The sequence below is a fragment of the Hippocampus zosterae genome, chromosome 14, assembly GCF_025434085.1.
Source record: "Hippocampus zosterae strain Florida chromosome 14, ASM2543408v3, whole genome shotgun sequence".
NCBI classification, from domain to species: Eukaryota; Metazoa; Chordata; class Actinopteri; order Syngnathiformes; family Syngnathidae; genus Hippocampus; species Hippocampus zosterae.
The window spans coordinates 18,208,069-18,227,022 of NC_067464.1; the positions used below are offsets into that span (position 1 = coordinate 18,208,069).

The 18,954-nt window shown below is 44.3% G+C and overlaps 2 protein-coding genes and 1 long non-coding RNA gene across 5 annotated transcripts in view; 2 read left to right on the top strand and 1 right to left on the bottom strand.

Moving 5' to 3' along the window:
* The window catches only part of LOC127614413 (leucine-rich repeat and fibronectin type-III domain-containing protein 2), a 133,467-nt gene that overhangs the window by 68,187 nt on the left and 46,326 nt on the right, over positions 1-18,954 (bottom strand). The window lies entirely within an intron of this gene.
* LOC127614564 (uncharacterized) overlaps positions 1-18,954 on the top strand; it is a 149,724-nt gene that overhangs the window by 62,861 nt on the left and 67,909 nt on the right. The gene's annotated exons all lie outside the window — the stretch shown is intronic.
* Positions 1-18,954, top strand: part of LOC127614503 (uncharacterized) — an 85,951-nt gene that overhangs the window by 43,218 nt on the left and 23,779 nt on the right. The gene's annotated exons all lie outside the window — the stretch shown is intronic.

Here is an 18,954-nt window from a genome sequence, read left to right on the forward strand (position 1 = left end):
AAACGTCACACTGCAACGTTTTTAGTGCATTGAGCACTTCTTAAACTGTGACAGGTCCTGTGCGAAGCCAGATAATGAATAATTAGACAGTGTTTCTCTCAAAGAATTTGTTGCACTGTGGCATTTGAGCTACGCATGCACTCATGCAGTTGTTTGTCAGGTAATAGTAATTATTGGGCCCCTCTCAAGGTCTGGGATGGGTCAGCCGACAGTAAAGCATGGTGACGGCAGCATAATGCATTGGTTAGTCAAGGTGGAGAAAATCCTGACCAGCTCTAGCTTCTCGCGAGTTGTATGCCGACTCCAATTTATCATGAGTTTGAATGTGATTGGTTCATTGTGAATGCTGTTACATTCCCAGTTATAAAACGGAGTCTCTCATAGATTTCTTTTTAGTTGAACTGGACAGGTTATATAGATCACGTTGATGATGGGAAAAGTTTTTTTGGTTGCATTTTTTTTTATATCACAAAAGCCTGGCAATTTAACCGGTTGAGTATCGATCAGGGGTGCCCATTATGTCGATCGTGATCGGGTACCAAGTCGATCGCAAGGGTTGTCGAGAAAAACAAACAAACAACCATTTGTGTGTCTTTCTGCATGTTAGTAATACATTTTTTTTGTGTTAATTAACACGGCACCTTAATCATCCGATCAGTCTCATTTTCACAAAAAGTATAAAAAAAAATACAATAAAATAAAGCAGGTAAATCTTTAACCTATGGTGGCGCGTAACCTGTGTCACCGCTCAGCAGTCTGCAATTGCAGCTTATGATCAGAGCTGTTGCGCAATAGCTTTTATTGTTACCATTATTCTCATTCAGAGTTTTTTTCGTGTACAATTCACCGAGGGCACAGGCAAAGAATAGGAATCTAGAGGGCCGAGGGAAGCAATTTAAATTGGTACATGTGAGCTACGATAGTTCACAGGGTGCAAAAGTGCGTCGCGTGCTTCCATGTCAGGCTGTTGCTCGTTACGGCGTGCATGTGTATGTGCGTGCGCGTACGCGGTAACGGGTCGATCGCGGGAGGTTGGTTGATCGAAAAGTCGATCGGCGGTCCAAAAAGTTTGGCCACCCCTAATATAGATGTTTGTTGACTTCTAATATCCACTAGAAATGGGGGGCTTAGTAACATGACTAGTTGAAAGAAAAATACTCCTAAATTTAACGGGGTCACTTTTCAAAGCAGAAGATCACAGGAAAACACTGAACTGCAGTCTGACATTGCACACGGCACATCTGAGAGATGTGTTTGTCTATTTATAGGCTCATTTGCATTGAAGATATATGATGAAGCTGAATACCATACTTGACTATGGAAGATGAACGCCCCCAGTCTTGAGCACAAGACTGAATATCTTTCAAGTGACGAAGATGCATTACATATGCAAGGATGATAGGTCTTGTGAAATTCCAATGTTTTCGTCATAAAATGTGTCAGAGGGAGGAAATATTGATTGGAAGGGACTGCACTTTTAAAAGTATAGATATAATGCTATTTGTGATGCTTATTCCAAGAGACTTGACAGACCAGACTTAACAGTGGAAAGCAAACGTGTCTCCGTGCCTGCGCGAGTTTTCGCCGCTTTCCTCCCACATTCCAAAAACATGCATGGTAAGTTAATTGAACCTGTCCCCACGTGTGATCGTGAGTGTGAATGCTTGTTCATTTATGCGCGCCCAGCGATTGGCTAGCATTCAGTTCAGGATGTTTCCCCCCCACCACTGCACCAAGACATCTGGAATAGATTCCAACATGCCCGTGATCTTTGTATGGATAAGCGAATTAGAAAATGGATGGATGTATCGTAGTAACTACAATAGCGATGTCTCGGTGTGCTTCTTGAAAATGAGAAGCTGAGGAGATTCTGGATAGATACTGGAGCGGACTGAAACATTAACTTCCGTTGCTAGCTGCTAGCTAGCCTCTGACTGGGTATGTGCTATCACTGTATAATGGCAGATCTGTACATTCATTCTGTCTAATAAAAAGGACCCATAGAAAATGTAAAAGTCTTTTCTTACTTTTCCTCCTTTTTGTTGAGTGATTTGTGTATTTGCTCTCAATGCCGCTGGCCTTATCTCAGCTGCTAAGCGCTTCGGCGTGACAGGCAGCCGCCCCGATTGTGCTTCTTGTCAAGGTTAATCAGAAAAGATGAGGAAAGTTGACACATTTTTTATGCTTGACATCTCCAACTATTTATTTTAAAACTGTAGGGGTCAAAATGCTTCCCCCCCTCCTCAACCTTGAAGTGTTTAACTTAAAACATTCTAAACAGCTGTCCATCCAAGCACGTGTTCCAAATGCAATATGACAGACATGCACGCATGCGCAAACACACATAAGCAGAAAAAACTTATCATTTAATGTACTCTGATAATTATGTGATTGGGACCTCCAAATATTGCAACACTGTACGTAAATGTTATACGCTGAAAGTGAAACCTAAAACAGCAGACAGTACCCCATGCACTCAAAATGATTGTGCCTCTCATTCTAGTGTTTGGTCACGATATTGTGTGTGGATGTGGCACTTGTGTGTGTTTTTTTTTTTTTTTTTGTCCTAAACAGACACCATGACACACCACTCACTGCTTGCCTGCCATCATGCGTTGTTGATGACATATTGTATTAATGTACTTCACAATGAAAATATTGAGATTATGAAATGAATAAAGCCTTATTGTAACAATTATTGGAAACCCACATTTTTTGGATGATGATAATAATAATAATAACAATGCATTTAATTTAAAAGCGCTTTTCATAGTACTCAAAGACATTTCACAACAAAAATTGAGCAACACAGGATAAAAACTTTAAAGCAACATATACATGTTTTAAAATGAACTACTTTTGAAAAAGAAAAATAAGTGAAAATTGGGTGACAAAGATGTGTTTTAAGAAATGGGGGTCAGTACAGTTGCAGATATGTTGCTTTGTAGGTGGGTAGGAGGAGTTTAAATTGGATACGCTGGAGAACGGGGAGGAGGTTTTTAAGGATGGGGGTGATGTGAGCACAGGTGCGGGTGTGGGTGAGAAGGCGGGTGGCGGCATTCTGGATAGATTGTCGTTTATTGAGGAGTTTGGAGATTGAACCCTCGAGGATGCTATTGCAGTCGTTAAGGTGGGAAGTGATGAAGTCGTAGGTGAGTGGCGTTGAAACAAAGTGAAGGGCTGAGGCGAGAAATATTTTTGAGGTGGAAGAAAGGTTTGGGGGAATTTGGGTGATGTGTTGATCGTAAGAGAGCTCATTATCAAAAGGGACAGTGGTTACGACAGTGGGAGGATGGGGACAGGGATGGATTGTCGATAGTGAGGTGAAAGTTGGAGGCTGTTTGGGTGATTGGAGTTTGGACCGGTGATTAGCAGTTGAGATTGAGTGCAGTTTAGGATGAGAAAGTTTGTTTGCATCCAGGTGATGTGTTGCTACTTGCAGTTGACAGTTTTCGAGAAGCATCATTCCTCAAGTGCAAGCCAAAGTAGTGACATGCATCATTACATACGATTGCACAATTAAATGGGAACTCATACAAAGATCAGATGTATGGCTCAGTGGTGGAGTGGTTGTCGAAGTGTCCTTGAGCAAGATACTGAACCCCCAGTTGCTCCTGATGCTGCGTCATTCACACTACAAATCTTAACCATCATATTTAATATCTGGCCATGTTTTTCATAACCAAGCAATAGCAGTCTGAGGGTACTTGAAAATGATTGAAAGACTCATTGTTAATTTAAGTGGTTGCTCGATATGACATCTAGAGTATGTGTGAAAGTACTTAGTAAAAAAATTCCCAAGGACTTGCTGCATATGTGAAGAGACAGGGTTCTCTGGTTGGCTCAGGTGGTTAACGCGATTGTATTGTTACGGGTCGGCCAGTGCAGATTAGCCCATGCGTCCTGTCTATCAATTTGAGAGCTGGGCCCAGATGGCTGAATAATTCCCAACCCGGCATGCAGAGGAATATCGGCATTTTCTTCTTTGGTCATTGCTGAACTTCAGCTGTTTTTGTCAAATTGTTAGATGCCAGTACCATTAGGTTACAAGCAATAAAAATGTAATTGGTCAGAGATCAGCCAGGGTCAGGCATTGTTCAACAATGAAAACAATTTGGCGATGGTTCAGTACAATTGGGCATGCTCACAAAGGAGCGACACTCCTCGAATCATCCATTTACATTTTTTTATTTTTTGTTCTTTTTTTTTTTGGTTTACAAACAACAGTGATTATTTCGAGCCTTTTCCACCCATTTTGTCTAAAAATTTAAAGTCCAAGTAAAAACCATACTTGGAAATACTTGGAAATAAAACCTGCAGAATTTTGTAGAAATTCTATTATGAATTCTCTCTCACCCGATGTAGTACAAAAAAGAGCTACCGTTAACTGTCATAACGACTTGTGTGTTTGTTTCCTATACATTTCGCATTCCGTCTGTGAAAGCAGCTGTCATACACCCCAAAACTCCCAAAGGAGGAAGTAATGAGAAAACAGGGCCAACTATATTTTTAGCATCAGCTCGCAGAGGGTTGCGTTGATGAGGCCAATAAAAAGCTGTTCCACATTTGCATGAGTTGATGTTTGGTGGTGTGACATGAAATGTGTCATCATTTAATTAGGGGCAGACTCCATTGATTTAATCAAGTGGTTGCTTTGATCAATAAAACAAAACATTCTTAATTTGCAGTCACATTTCAATAAACACCCGCTGCAGACTATGTTTGACTAGAAATGGGAAAAGCCATTTTAGTTGAATCAGTACTTCTCAAACAGTGGGGCGCAACATCCCGAGTACCCCAGTGGGGTGTTGGGAGAGGCAGGGGGGACTTTCAGTCTAAGTATCGGTATCTACGCCGGTATACACAATGAAGTCGTTCGGGGGCACCAATGCTCGAAATTAATCAACGGGCTGTCTTCTTCAACCCGGTTAGAAGGCAAAGCAAGTATTTTTCTAGAGCACATTTCGGACACAAGGCAACTAAATATTCTTCATACAACCAAGACCACAAACCACAACACCTAAGGGCATTTCAAAACAAAACAAACATTCAAAGGCGGAGAAAAGAGAACAAAAGTAGCTTATTAAAGTCACTAAAAGTACATACATTGACAACATTATAACACATTTCCAAACAAAATATATAGAGACAGTTACAAGCAAAGGGCTGAAATCAAAAGTAGAATTCTTAAATTACTGAAAGGCTGTATAGGGAAATGTATTTTTAAAATGCATAAAAGACCTCCATCGAAGGAATGTAGACAATTGTTGAAAACATGGTTGGCTTTGACTTCATCATAGCTTTTAGCTTAGCTTTATCCTCACGGGGGTTGCGGGGGGTGCTGTAGGCTATCTCAGTTGTCTTCGGAACTGAACTGGACCACCAGGCTGCCCAAAAGCACGCATTGTATATTAATTGATCACTCAAAATTGTCCTTAGGTGTGATTGTGAGTGTGAATGGTTGTTCATCTATACGTGCCTTGCGATTGGATTGCAAACAGTTCGAGGTGTTATGAGCCGGCATGCAGGTCGATGTTTTTTTTTTTTTTTTTAGCCAGTCATTCATTGGACAGATGGATGGAAGGAGTTTTCAGTGTACAACTGCCTGTCATCATCATCAGTTAGGAGTTAATAACTGTTGGAGAGAGAGGAGCTGGTTGCTGGAATATTGTTTCTCTTTACCATTTGCAATTGTGCATTGTGCTTGTTGCTAACATTGTGTCTCGTTATGTCCACGTAGTTACCGGTTTTCGTTTTTCTTCATTTGTAGCTATCCTTGTGTAGGTTAGATCCTGTCCTTTTGTACAATTTAGTGTTCCTGAGCGGCTGAGTTTTTATTTTTTTTGGTTTTCTTTGAATCTTCTTTAGTTTTTGCATTGTAGTTTTTAGTCTTTTTTTTGGCGGCTAGCTCCTCCCTTGCGTTCATCTTAGTTATTCTATGAAAAACTCATCTCAAAACTCATTTGTATTCTTTGGCTTGTGACTTAGCATGACTCAGATTTGATTTTATTTTTTCTGTTTTTGTGCTTTCTCCTGTCTTCATTCAGTTGAGTTCAGTTGAGCTGAGATTCTTATCTTTGTCCACAAACTGTTCCATGAATAAACTGGATAGTGATGGGATCCGACAAACAGAAAAATAAAATATGTAACAAAAATATTTATTGAAGGACTGACAAAGTACAAACAGAAATCACTGATGATAAAAAGCCAGGAAAACAGAAAATGCTTACTTAAAAGCAAGGTAATAGCAAAAAGTGAAAATACGCAAAAATCCAAATACGCGAAACCAGAATCAAGACAACAAAAATACTAAAAAATTGGAATCAACACGGACAAGAGAAAGAAGGTCTAGAAAATATTGCTTAAGGCAGTACAGCGATGGTCAGCAAGGTCAATAATCCGACAGAGACGTGACAACTTGGCAGTCCTTAAATAATTGGCAAGACTTTGATTAGGAACAAGGATCAAGTGTGCCTGCTTGAAGGAAACACCCTTCATACCAGGTGGAGCTAAAATAAACAGAAAATGACAGTACCCCCCCCCCCCCCCCCCCCCCCACAGACACCCCCCTGGCATACTACCGTTTGATTGATCCTCCGCCATTTCTTTTTGGGGTGCATATTTCTACATACACAAACATAACATGGGGTGTACCTGATCTTCTGCCTGAAGTTAGCTGGGATTGGCTCAAACACACCCACGACCCTCGTGAGGATCGGCGGATCAAGTGATTTCAAACTTGCACATCTCCAAGAATAAACAAATACTTGCTCATCTCTCAAGCCAATACTAATGCCTCAAAGTTGGATTCAAAAAGGTTGTGTAGGCAGAGTAAATGTAATTCCTAATATATGCACTCAACAGTACAGGGAATAATTGTTCTGCAACGAAGACAGGAAGACGAGTGACTGATGATTGGAAATTACACTCAGTCTACTGGTGTCTTGTTAGTGCTTGCACCTTGTGGAATTACCATGGGCTTTTTGTTAGCGAACTATTAAGAAAACAAAGGTGGGGTAAAGAGTCACACCCTCCCTACACGCAGATCATGTACTGCGCGTAGGCCCCATTCCCCATGGGGGTGGGGGAGGTCATGGGGGTCATTTAGCACGAGGTGAAGCGTTGCATCATGTGACATCTGACCAATGTGAGGTCAGTGAGGACTCGCAATACTGCTTGATGTTGATGGTTGCTTCAGATTTAAAAAAAATCACTTTTAGAAACAAGTTTTAAAAAGATATAACCCCCCCCCAACAATGAGGTGAATTGCATTAATTGACTCACTAATACATTTGCAACATGTGTAGCCTCTGGTCCGCAATAAACCAAACCCCCAACGTTAAAGGCAATGAATAACGGAAACGCAAGACAAGATCATGAAAAATGAAGCAAGATTTGTCACGTGAATATCTGAGTGGTGTCGCTTGGTTATAAATGCGAAATGTGTTGCTCATTTCTAATTCATAGATTCACCATCTTGCATTTTTGTATCCCCAGTGAGTATTTTTTTTATATCTCTTGGTTTCCTTTACATGATTAAATAGCCCACAATCAGTGATTATTAATAAGATCTGGCAAAGGAGTGTATGCATCAGAACGCTGACAGTTATATGCTGAGAACAGGCTTGATCATTAAACTTTTAAATTATGCATTTTGTGATACGCATTCTGGTGCCTTGATGGGGAATCCAAATTACACTTAGCAATATCTCTTTCTGTATTACGTAAGTCCATCCATCCATCCATCCATCCATCCATCCATCCATCCATCATCTACCGCTTATCCGGGGCCGGGTCGCGGGGGCAACAGCTTTAGCAGGGAAGCCCAGACTTCCCTCTCCCTAGCTAATTCTTCCAGCTCTCCCCGGGGGATCCCGAGTCGTTCCCAGGCAAGCTGGGTGACATAGTCTCTCCAGCGTGTCCTGGGTCTTCCTCGGGGTCTCCTCCCGGTGGGACATGACCGGAACACCTCACCGGGGAGGCGCTCCGGAGGCATCCGAATCAGATGCCCAAGCCACCTCATCTGGCTCCTCTCGATGTGGAGGAGAAGCGGCTCGACTCTGAGCCCCTCCCGGATGACTGAGCTTCTCACCTTATCTCTAAGGGAGAGCCCGGACACCCTGCGGAGAAAACTCATTTCAGCCGCTTGTATCCGGGATCTCGTTCTTTCGGTCACGACCCATAGCTCGTGACCATAGGTGAGGGTTGGGATGTAGATCGACCGGTAAATTGAGAGCTTCGCCTTTTGGCTCAGCTCCTTCTTCACCACGACAGACCGATACAACGTCCGCATTACAGCAGACGCTGCACCGATCCGCCTGTCGATCTCCCGCTCCCTCCTACCCCCACTCGTGAACAAGACCCCAAGATACTTGAACTCCTCCACTTGGGGTAAGATCTCCTCCCCGACCCGGAGGGGGCACTCCACCCTTTTCCGACTGAGGACCATGGTTTCAGATTTGGAGGTGCTGATGTTCATCCCAACCGCTTCACACTCGGCTGCGAAACGCTCCAGTGAGAGTTGGAGAGCCCCGTTTGAAGGAGCCAACAGCACCACATCATCTGCAAAAAGCAGGGATGCAATACTGAGGCCCCCAAAACGGACCCCCTCAACGCTTCGGCTGCGCCTAGAAATTCTGTCCATAAAGGTTATGAACAGAATCGGCGACAAAGGGCAGCCTTGGCAGAGTCCTACCCCCACTGGAAACGATTCCGACTTACTGCCGGCAATACGAACCAAACTCTGACATCGGTGGTATAGTGACCGAACAGCCCGTATCAGGGGGTTCGGTACCCCATACCCACGAAGCACCCCCCACAGAACTCCCCGAGGGACACGGTCAAACGCTTTCTCCAAGTCCACAAAACACATGTAGACTGGTTGGGCGAATTCTCACATACCCTCGAGGACCCTGCTAAGGGTGTAGAGCTGGTCCACTGTTCCACGGCCGGGACGAAAACCACACTGCTCCTCCTCAATCTGAGGCTCGACTTCCTGACGGACCCTCCTCTCCAGCACCCCTGAATAGACCTTACCAGGGAGGCTGAGGAGTGTGATCCCTCTGTAGTTGGAACACACCCTCCGGTCCCCCTTTTTAAAAAGAGGGACTACCACCCCAGTCTGCCAATCCAGAGGCACTCTCCCTGTTGTCCACGCGATGTTGCAGAGGCGTGTCAACAAGGACAGCCCCACAACATCCAGAGCCTTGAGGAACTCCGGGCGGATCTCATCCACCCCTGGGGCCTTGCCACCGAGGAGCTTTTTAACCACATCTGTGACTTCAACCACAGAGATAGGAGAGCCCACCTCAGAGTCCGAAGGCTCTGCTTCCTCCAAGGAAGGCGTGTTGGTGGAGTTGAGGAGGTCTTCGAAGTACTCTGCCCACCGGTTCACAACGTCCCGAGTCGAAGTCAGCAGCGCCCCATCCCCACTGTACACAGTGTTAGTGGTGCACTGCTTCCCCCTCCTGAGACGTCGGATGGTGGACCAGAATTTCCTCGAAGCCGTCCGGAAGTCGGCTTCCATGGCCTCACCGAACTCTTCCCACGCTCGGGTTTTTGCCTCGGCGACCACCGAAGCCGCGGCCCGCTTGGCCAATCGATACCCGTCAGCTGCCTCTGGGGTCTCACAGGCCATAAAGGCTCGATAGGACTCCTTCTTCAGCTTGACGGCATACCTTACTGCTGGTGTCCACCAGCGAGTACGGGGGTTGCCGCCACGACTGGCATCAACCACCTTACGGCCACAACTCAGATTGGCCGCCTCAACAATAGAGGCATGGAACATGGTCCACTCGGGCTCAATGTCCCCCACCTCCCCCGGAACATGGGAAAAGCTCTGTCGGAGGTGGGAGTTGAAACTCCTTCTGACAGGGGATTCCGCCAGACGCTCCCAACAAACCCTCACAATACGTTTGGGTCTACCAGGACGGACCGGCATCTTCCCCCACCATCGGAGCCTACTCACCACCAGGTGGTGATCAGTTGACAGCTCCGCCCCTCTCTTCACCCGAGTGTCCAGAACATGCGGCCGCAAATCCGATGATACAACTACAAAGTCGATCATCGAACTGCGGCCTAGGGTGTCCTTTTGCCAAGTGCACATATGGACACCCTTATGCTTGAACAAGGTGTTCGTTATGGACAATCCGTGACGAGCACAGAAGTCCAATAACAAAACACCACTCGGGTTCTGATCGGGGGGGCCGTTCCTCCCAATCACGCCCCTCCAGGTCTCACTGTCATTGCCCACGTGAGCATTGAAGTCCCCCAGCAGAACAAGGGAGTCCCCAGCAGGAGTACTCTCCAGCACACCCTCCAGGGACTCCAAAAAGGGTGGGTATACTGAGCTGCTGTTTGGTGCATATGCACAAACAACAGTCAGGACCCGTCCACCCACCCGAAGGCGGAGGGAGGCAACCCTCTCGTCTACCGGTGTGAACCCCAATGTACAGGCACTGAGCCGGGGGGCAATGAGTATGCCCACACCTGCTCTGCGCCTCTCACCGTGAGCAACTCCAGAGTGGAAGAGAGTCCAACCCCTCTCGAGAGAACTGGTACCAGAACCCAGGCTGTGTGTGGAGGCAAGTCCGACTATTTCCAGTCGGAAATTCTCTGCCTCACACACCAGCTCGGGCTCCTTCCCTGCCATTCCATGTCCCAAGAGCTAGCTTCTGCAGCCGAGGATCGGACCGCCAGGGTCCCCGCCTTTGGCTGCCGCCCAGCTCACATTGCACCCGACCCCTTTGGCCCCTCTCATGGGTGGTGAGCCCATGGGAAGGGGGACCCACGTTGCCTCTTCGGGCTGTGCCCGGCCGGGCCCGTTGGGTGTAGGCCCGGCCACCAGGCGCTTGCCAACGAGCCCCACCTCCAGGCCTGGCTCCAGAGGGGGGCCCCGGTGACCCGCGTCCGGGCAAGGGAAACCGAGATCCATTTATCGTAATCATCATTGGGGTCTTTGAGCCGTGCTTTGTCTGGCCCCTCACCTAGAACCTGTTTGCCATGGGTGACCCTGCCAGGGGCATAAAGCCCCAGACAACTTAGCTTCTAGGATCATCGGGACACACAAACCCCTCCACCACGGTAAGGTGACGACTCACGGAGGGGTGTATTACGTAAGTATTTTCCCAAATGTCATCCCTGTTTCTCCTAAGCAGTTGTTAAACAAAGCCCTCGGCACAGAGGGCAACCATCCTACATACTTTGAAGACCGTTTTAAGCCCATATGATTGTTATTCATGAAAATAATTAAGTCAAGTTTGCTTGTATAGCACTTCATTACAAAAGAGCCGCAAAAGCTTTCACTGGTGCACACACAAAGTTGAACAAAAAATAGCCAGAATATTCACTTTGACTGTGCGCATGTTCTGAGGCAGTCATGTTCTGAGGCTCAAATCCAAATCTAAAAGGTGGTCATCTAAAAGGTGGCGATTCTTCTTTTATTGTCATCATTATTATTCTAAAGTTTCTCTCTGGTCTCTCCAACATTGTTTCTTCCGCCAGGCTCAGCCACGGGAACTCTAATATGTTTTGAAAAATGATGCATGCCCTCCCTCTCTGTTTTGACCTCCTGAAGCCATTTCCGCGCTGCTAAGTGGGCCGTCATCAAAGGATATTCAATTACTGAATCCTCTGAGCCAGCAGAGTAGTGGCAGTGTGAATGCTTATGGCATCCTAAAGTCAACTGGCAAGGAGAATTCCGCATCACAATAGTCCTTTGCCCTGACAAGGTGATAAAGATAAAAACAATAGTGGAAGTACTACACTATCTCAAGGCCGAAAGGCGAGTAAATTAATAATGGATCACATGACCTCCTTCGTGTTACAGAGACTATGACTGAAGCACAATCAAGAATCCCCTTGGCTTAAAGAGAGTAGCGCCTTTTGTTGCTACTCTGATTTCACTGTCACGAACACTTGTACCTCCATTGGCTTCTATTCATGCGAATTTGTGTAATCAGGCATGTAGATGCTGACATACGTGCTTAGTCGATTATACTAGACGTGTAAGCAAACAAGATAGCGGTTGGAAAATGAGGGAGGCTTACTCGTTCCTCTTCAGCCAGGAAAATCTCTGGTGTCTCGGTTTCTCCGAGATCTCAAAAATGTGCAGGGGTGACCCACTAGTTCTCAATGCTCTTGTACAAAGGCCAGAGGTCTCACTTATCAAACAGTGTGTGGTATATAAACTAAATAGAATAGGGTCGCAAAAACATCCTATCGAACTGTGCGGACGTGCAAGCACCTATTGCATATCTTCTCTTGATAAATCACGGAAACTTAGGAACCTGCCCGTACCACCTTCTGCATGGCCATATCTGTCCATATGCTATCCATACTGCGTATCGGTACATGAAAATGAATGAGCTATGCCGGCCAATGTTTTGTGAAAGCTCAATCATGGCGGCAATGTTTGTCAGCATGGGGGAAACAAGGAAGGGAATATTGTTTGGTGGCCTAAGTCGGCATAGTACACAAAAGGCAGGACAGATGGACACACAAATAAATAAATAAATTGCAATGGTGCGACCCATCATGCCTTGCTGCTGCTCCTCCAGTGATGACAGGCGCAGGTGTGCACTCACACAGAGGGACACAACTCCGGAATGCAAATGGTGCTGCGCTGAAACAATTAGCCGATTCAATTTATGTAATTTGTGTACATTGATTGTGTTAAAATGAAAATTAATTGGGTTATAAAATGGGGTATATTACAGTTTTAAAAAATAAATAAATAAATACAAAAGGGAGCTGGCTGCTTCGTTGGTGGCCGGGATGTTATAACTTTTTAACAATTAGCGTGCTCTGGTTCCAAACTGGCTTCAAACCCCTAGCGCGACCCACTTGGGGTTTGAAGTCCTGTTGAAGAGGTTGACTGACATGCAGCAACGCCATCAACTTGTAGACTACACTGAAAAGAAAAAAAACATCAATGGATTTACTTAATTTGGACATGGACATTGGTTGCAAATGACTAAAATTGTGTTGAGCTAACACTTGTAATTTAAATATTTTCAAGGAAAAAAGTAAAAAGTTAAATCACTTTTGAATCATGTGCAACCGATATATGTCTTAATTAAGTTGATGCATTTAAGGACTTTTTTTTGTGTGGCGTATTCTCGACATCCACACCTGAGACAATCCAGAAATTGAAGCGCTCTTCAGTCTTCAATTGACAACAAATTACAACAAATGAAAAAGCGATGATAAAACAAAAGGGTGGATGTCTGTCCTTTGTTTATTCCTGCAGGATTGCAAGTGGTAAATACAGGAGAGTGCTTGCAGTAGGCTGCCAAGGCACCCCCTCCTCCAACCGCCCCCACGCCACACCAACATGTGATTTTGCAATCAAAACACTTGATTTATCCCAGAAGAGCCATTTTAAAAATCACAAGCAGTATCGTTACAAAAGGACAGACGGAACATTCATCAAGTTGTACGCAAAATAAAAAATCTATATACCTGTATGCATAATCTGCATGATTGACATTTGATATTGAGTGAAACTGGATGTGTGTAAATTTCCTTCCTCCCCCAAAATGTTTGTACTATAATTTTTTTAGGGGGGATCACATACAGGATATTGGGTACACAAATTTCAAGCCATGTTTTGTGCATACGCAGGATTGATGAGTCCGGCCGCAGTACCCGAAAGCACTTTTTCCTGTCAACTCTTTTTTTCCCCCATAAGTCAAAACACTGCGCCGGAACTTGTGTATGCATTTTTCTGACCCCATTTTGTGCATACGCAGCGTTAAAAAGTGAGCCCACAGATGATTGATGCATGTCGTTAAGATCAACGAATTTGTTGAATGCATGGATTTAACATTTACTTAGTGGCTCGTCAAAGTTTATGGCAGAGATCTCAAACATGCAGCGCGCGGGCCATTTGCCTGCCTGCATTGTGTGCTAGCATAGCACATGCTAATGAAAGCTTTCGGTGAAATGACATTTTGAAGTAACACCAATATCCCGTCACCCAATCACAGTTATGACTTTTCAAAACCTTCCGTGAAGAGAAGTGTTGCTGCCGCGAAAAGCCGATTTCAAGAAAATTAGGAATCGGCATGTTTTTTGTTGTTGTTGTTTTTTTTTTTGGGGGGGGGGGGGGGCAGGGCGTCATTTCTTATTATTCAACTTGACATTCTAAGGAGTATGAAAAATACCACGGAGAGGGGAGAGAGAAGCAGGTCACTAATCACAAATCCTGTTTTGTAGAATCATTAATTCTGAATAAAATATTCTGAACTGTTATTAATACAGACTGAAAATATTAGATTTGTTGTACTTTTTTAATGACTTGAACCCCTTTTCTGTGGAATACTTGGTGCGCCCCAGACATATCCAGACTCCATCATCAGCATCCTTTACGTCAGGGGTGCCCATTACATTGATCCTGATCTACCGGTAGATCTAAAACAGGTCCCAAGTAGATCTGAAGAGTGTCGAGGGGAAAAACAAACAAACAACCATTTGTGTGTCTTTGTACATGTTAGTAATATATCTTTTGTGTTGTTAATGTACGCTGCACCATAATCATCCTATCAGTCTCCTTATCACAAAAATAAATATTAAAAAAATAAAATATGATGACATCACCGGAAGTTGTTTGCGCTCAGCAGTCTGCAATTGCAGCTTGTGATCAGAGCTGTTGAGCTCTATCTTTTATCGACATTATTCTCATTCAGAGTTTGCTTCGTGTACAATTCACCGAGGGCACGGGCAAAAAATAGTAACCTATGAGGGCCCAGGGAAGCACTTTAAAACGGTACGTGTGAGCTACGATAGTTAACAGACTGCAAAAGTGCATCGCTTGCCTCAGTTTCAGGCTGTTTATCATCATGGCGTGTGCGTGTACGTGTGCGTGTACGTATATGCATGCGTATGTGTGTGCGCGCGCGTGTGTGTGTGTCGGTAAGGATAGATCCTGTGAGGTTAGTTGATCGAAAAGTAGATCTTTGGTCCAAAAGGTTTGGGCACCCCTGCTTTACGTTAATTGGCTTTGAGACCCCCGGTTAAGGCTGTTTGACAAAAGCTCTTAGTAGCAGCACTCTTCCTTATTTATTTTTCATTTTTTAATATTTGGTACAATCACGAGATGGTACGGGCATAATGAGCTAGCCCTCAGTGATTTCTATAGCATATGGCAGCTCTGCGTTTTGCTACATGAACACCAATTCATTGATATAGCTTTTGTTTCAACATGTTTCATCCGTAACATACACATTTTGACTCACAAGCTGCTTATTTCGACACTTACATTACATACTACAGGACTAACACAAAAAGTCAACAGTGTTATGGGTAAAAGTTGGCTTTTGAATGGCATGTTTGAACAAAGCTGTGACTTATATATATATCCATCCATTTTCCCATCCTCTTTATCCTCACTCGGGTTGCGGGGGGTGCTGGAGCCTATCCCAGCTGTCCTCGGGCAGTAGGCGGGGCACACCCTGAACCGGTTGCCAGCTAATCGCAGTGGACACAGAGACAATCAATCATTCAAGCTCACACTCACTCTGATGGGCAATTTGGAGTATTCAATCAGCCTGCCATGCATGTTTTTGGATTGTGGGAGGAAAGCGAAGTACCTGGAGAAAACCCACATAGGCCCGGGGAGAACATGCAAACTCCACACAGGGAGGCCGGAGCTGGAATTGAACCCGGTACCTCTGCACCTCTGTGAGGTCTAGGCGCTAACTACTGGACCACCGGGCTGCCCCGTATAGCTATAAAATTAAGAACTAAATGGGGGAGGGGGCGCGGGGGGGGGGGGGGGGGGACTTCATTTTACGTATTTGCACCCATTAAGCTCAAAAGCTTATTCACAATACATCAATTGGACTGGACTCAAACTGACATCAATTGTTTCCTCACAGATAAATACTGGTGGTTAGCTAAGAACAACATTTAATACAACTCTTGTTGATTGGCCAACCCCCCCCCCCCAAACAAACAAACAAACAAACAACACATATGCCCCTTCATTTGTAGGCTGGGACAGAAATAATTCTGGCTATCACACGAGGAATATAACAGGGCCAACTGTCTCGGCAATTGACGCAAAAATGAGAAACAACACCTTCGATGAAAGTGCTGACATTCAGCATCATGTGAGGCGGGAAGAAAAACGGGACAAATTGAAATAGTTCACTGATGATTCGCACTTTTTTCCCAGGACCACCTGGACTAGCAAAATATCCTTGATGATTCGAGGAATGAAATTTAACTGCAGTTGAACTTTTATCCCCAGGACTTCTACTGTTCCATCTGTCGCCGTGACAGTTTTGGGACATGTTCATAAATAGAGATTGAGGGAGGCATTCATAAATTTTAGCAGCCAGACATTTTCTGATCAAAGCTCACTAAGATGAGGCACAAAAATGCAGCACCTAAGATTCCCTGAGACGGTTTGATCCGGTACTTTTTCCATCATCTGCAAAACTGTAGCAGACGTCTGATTTGGTTTGACTGTCAACTTTGATTGAGTGCGACTGACTTGATGGATGTCTTTGGGTAATTTGTCAAGCACTGGTATGGTTTTCACATTTTTAATAGATCGCTTGTCTTCAAAGCCCAGCACAGCAGAAGATTGAGATGACCAAAAAAACTCATCAGCCCAATGTTACAATGTAGGACATGCAGTCCACCGAGAGCTCTGAGAGCTCCACTTTACTCGCTCAATATGTTATGACGTGACGTGTGAAGATCTTATCAATTTAACATTTTGCATCGTGAATGATGGCTATGTGTTGCGAAGACCTGTTGTGAGAGATGATGTTTTAGTTGAGCATATCAAGTGTGTTAATATGAGAGTTTACTCCCTTCAGGCTGTTGCTGGCAAACCAAAGTGATAATAAAACATGTCAGCTAAACACAGCGCCCACATACACCTCCAGTCAGCTGGTCCCCAAAGACCCATTTTCTTCTGCTCTAATCATAAAGACTATTGACGGAGCTTGTGCTTGTCTTTATATCATCCAAGAGACAAAAATGCATGAGATGTTTAAAGGTAGGTTGAAAATTTGTTCCAACAACAGAAGACGTGTGTGAACTACCATAACTGTATCATCTTGACAACAATAAACATGAACAACATGTTTCTGCGCACGAAGGCTTTCACACGTGGATATTACACCCTGTCAGGGTTTGGATTTACTTGGATGATTATACAGTAGCAGTATGGGAAGCAAGGCCTTTTGCTCTCAGGAGTACCGGTAATTAGAAGACTTTATCTTCTTCTCGATGTTATACCGTCCATTATTCCATTCGGTCTCTCGAACACTTCTCAATCCTCACAAGGTTGATGATGTGTTGTCTATCCCAGCTAACTTTGGGCGAGGCGAGTGTAAATCCTGAACTGGTCACCAAAAAAAAAAAAAAAAAAAAGAGCCCCTATGCTCGGGACCATATTTACTTCCATAAAGCATGCCACATGACATTGTTTCTTTTTGTGCTTTGTGCGCATGCGTGACCTATCATGGACGCTTTGCATTCACGTTAGAAGTCACGTTTGTTTTTGTTGTCGAAAATGACACCAGCCATGAAATGCAAAATAAAGAAGAACAAAAACATATCTAAGTCGCCAAAAACAGACATGTCATCTTGAAAGGCAAATAAAAATAAAAATAGCGAACAACAGGCTGAATAAGCGTACAATATGCTAACGTTATATGACGCAAAAACGATGAACTGAGAACCAGCCTGGTATGTTCACATAAGATATTAAAAGAGTGAGTCAGATAACCATAGCATAAAGAAGATGCTAACAAATTGACCAAACCATCAGTGTCACTCCAAATCCCTAAATCCAATGAAATCTATGAAATCAACTCCGTCAACTCACTTCCACTTCTACGTCGCTATCGTTAGACTCATCGTCGACTTATCAGCAGAGGCAGAGAGCGCCGTCTTGCAGTTAATATAAAAATACCATTTGAAATGTAATAATAATGTTAATAATTTCACATATAAGTCACTGCAGAATATGAAAAAAAGCATAAATCGCTCCAAATTATGAAAAAAAACGTATTTACAATCCGGAAAATACGGTAAATAAAATGATTGCACTAAACAAGCCATCCAACTTGGATATCACGTTCCCTATCCTCACAAGGGTCACGGGGGGTGCTGGAGTCTATCCCAGCTGTCTTCTGGCAGTAGGGGTGGGACACCCTGAACTGGTTGCCAGCCAATCGCAGGGCAAACAGAGATGAACAACCATCCGCACCCACACTCTCACCTAGGGACAATTTAGAGTGTTCCATTAACCTGCCACGCATGTTTTTGCAATGTCGGAGGCAACCGGAGTACCCAGAGAAAACCCACGCAGGCACGGGGAGAACACACAAACCCCAGACAGGTTGGTCGGAGCCAGAATCAAACCCCGCACCTCCGCACTGCGAGGCCGATGCGCTAACAAGCCACCTACCGGACCGGCCTGATAAAATTCATACTAAATGAAATACTGTATGTTGCCTCATGAATACAAAGTATACTTTTTTGCAGTGCTAAAAATGAACTCCAAATGCATGAGCTGGAATAGCCGGAATGCCAACAATTCAGCACAAATGTGTTGAACGCCCCAAGATTTGCCACTGCACAGATTGGCCAGTGTGATCACACATTCCCATCAGACCAATTAACAGTCTTGCAATTTGCGATTTCATATTAGCCAATTATGTTGCGGTTATCGCAGTGCAAAAGTAAAGCTGTCAAAGCCTGACCGCAGTTTTCTCAAATGGTTTTCCATCTGCCGAATCATCTCATGGCAATTTGCTCGTACTGTGAAACTTGTAGCAATGATACTCATTTGATTCCCAGTGCCACAGGCACATTCCTAATGTCCAAACAGACCCAGCAAAGAAGTCAGAACACATTTATCTATTCAGCTAAAGCCCTTCAAAATGAAGTAGGCAGAATGCAAAGTTTCCTTGTAAATAGTCCTGTCAAGAA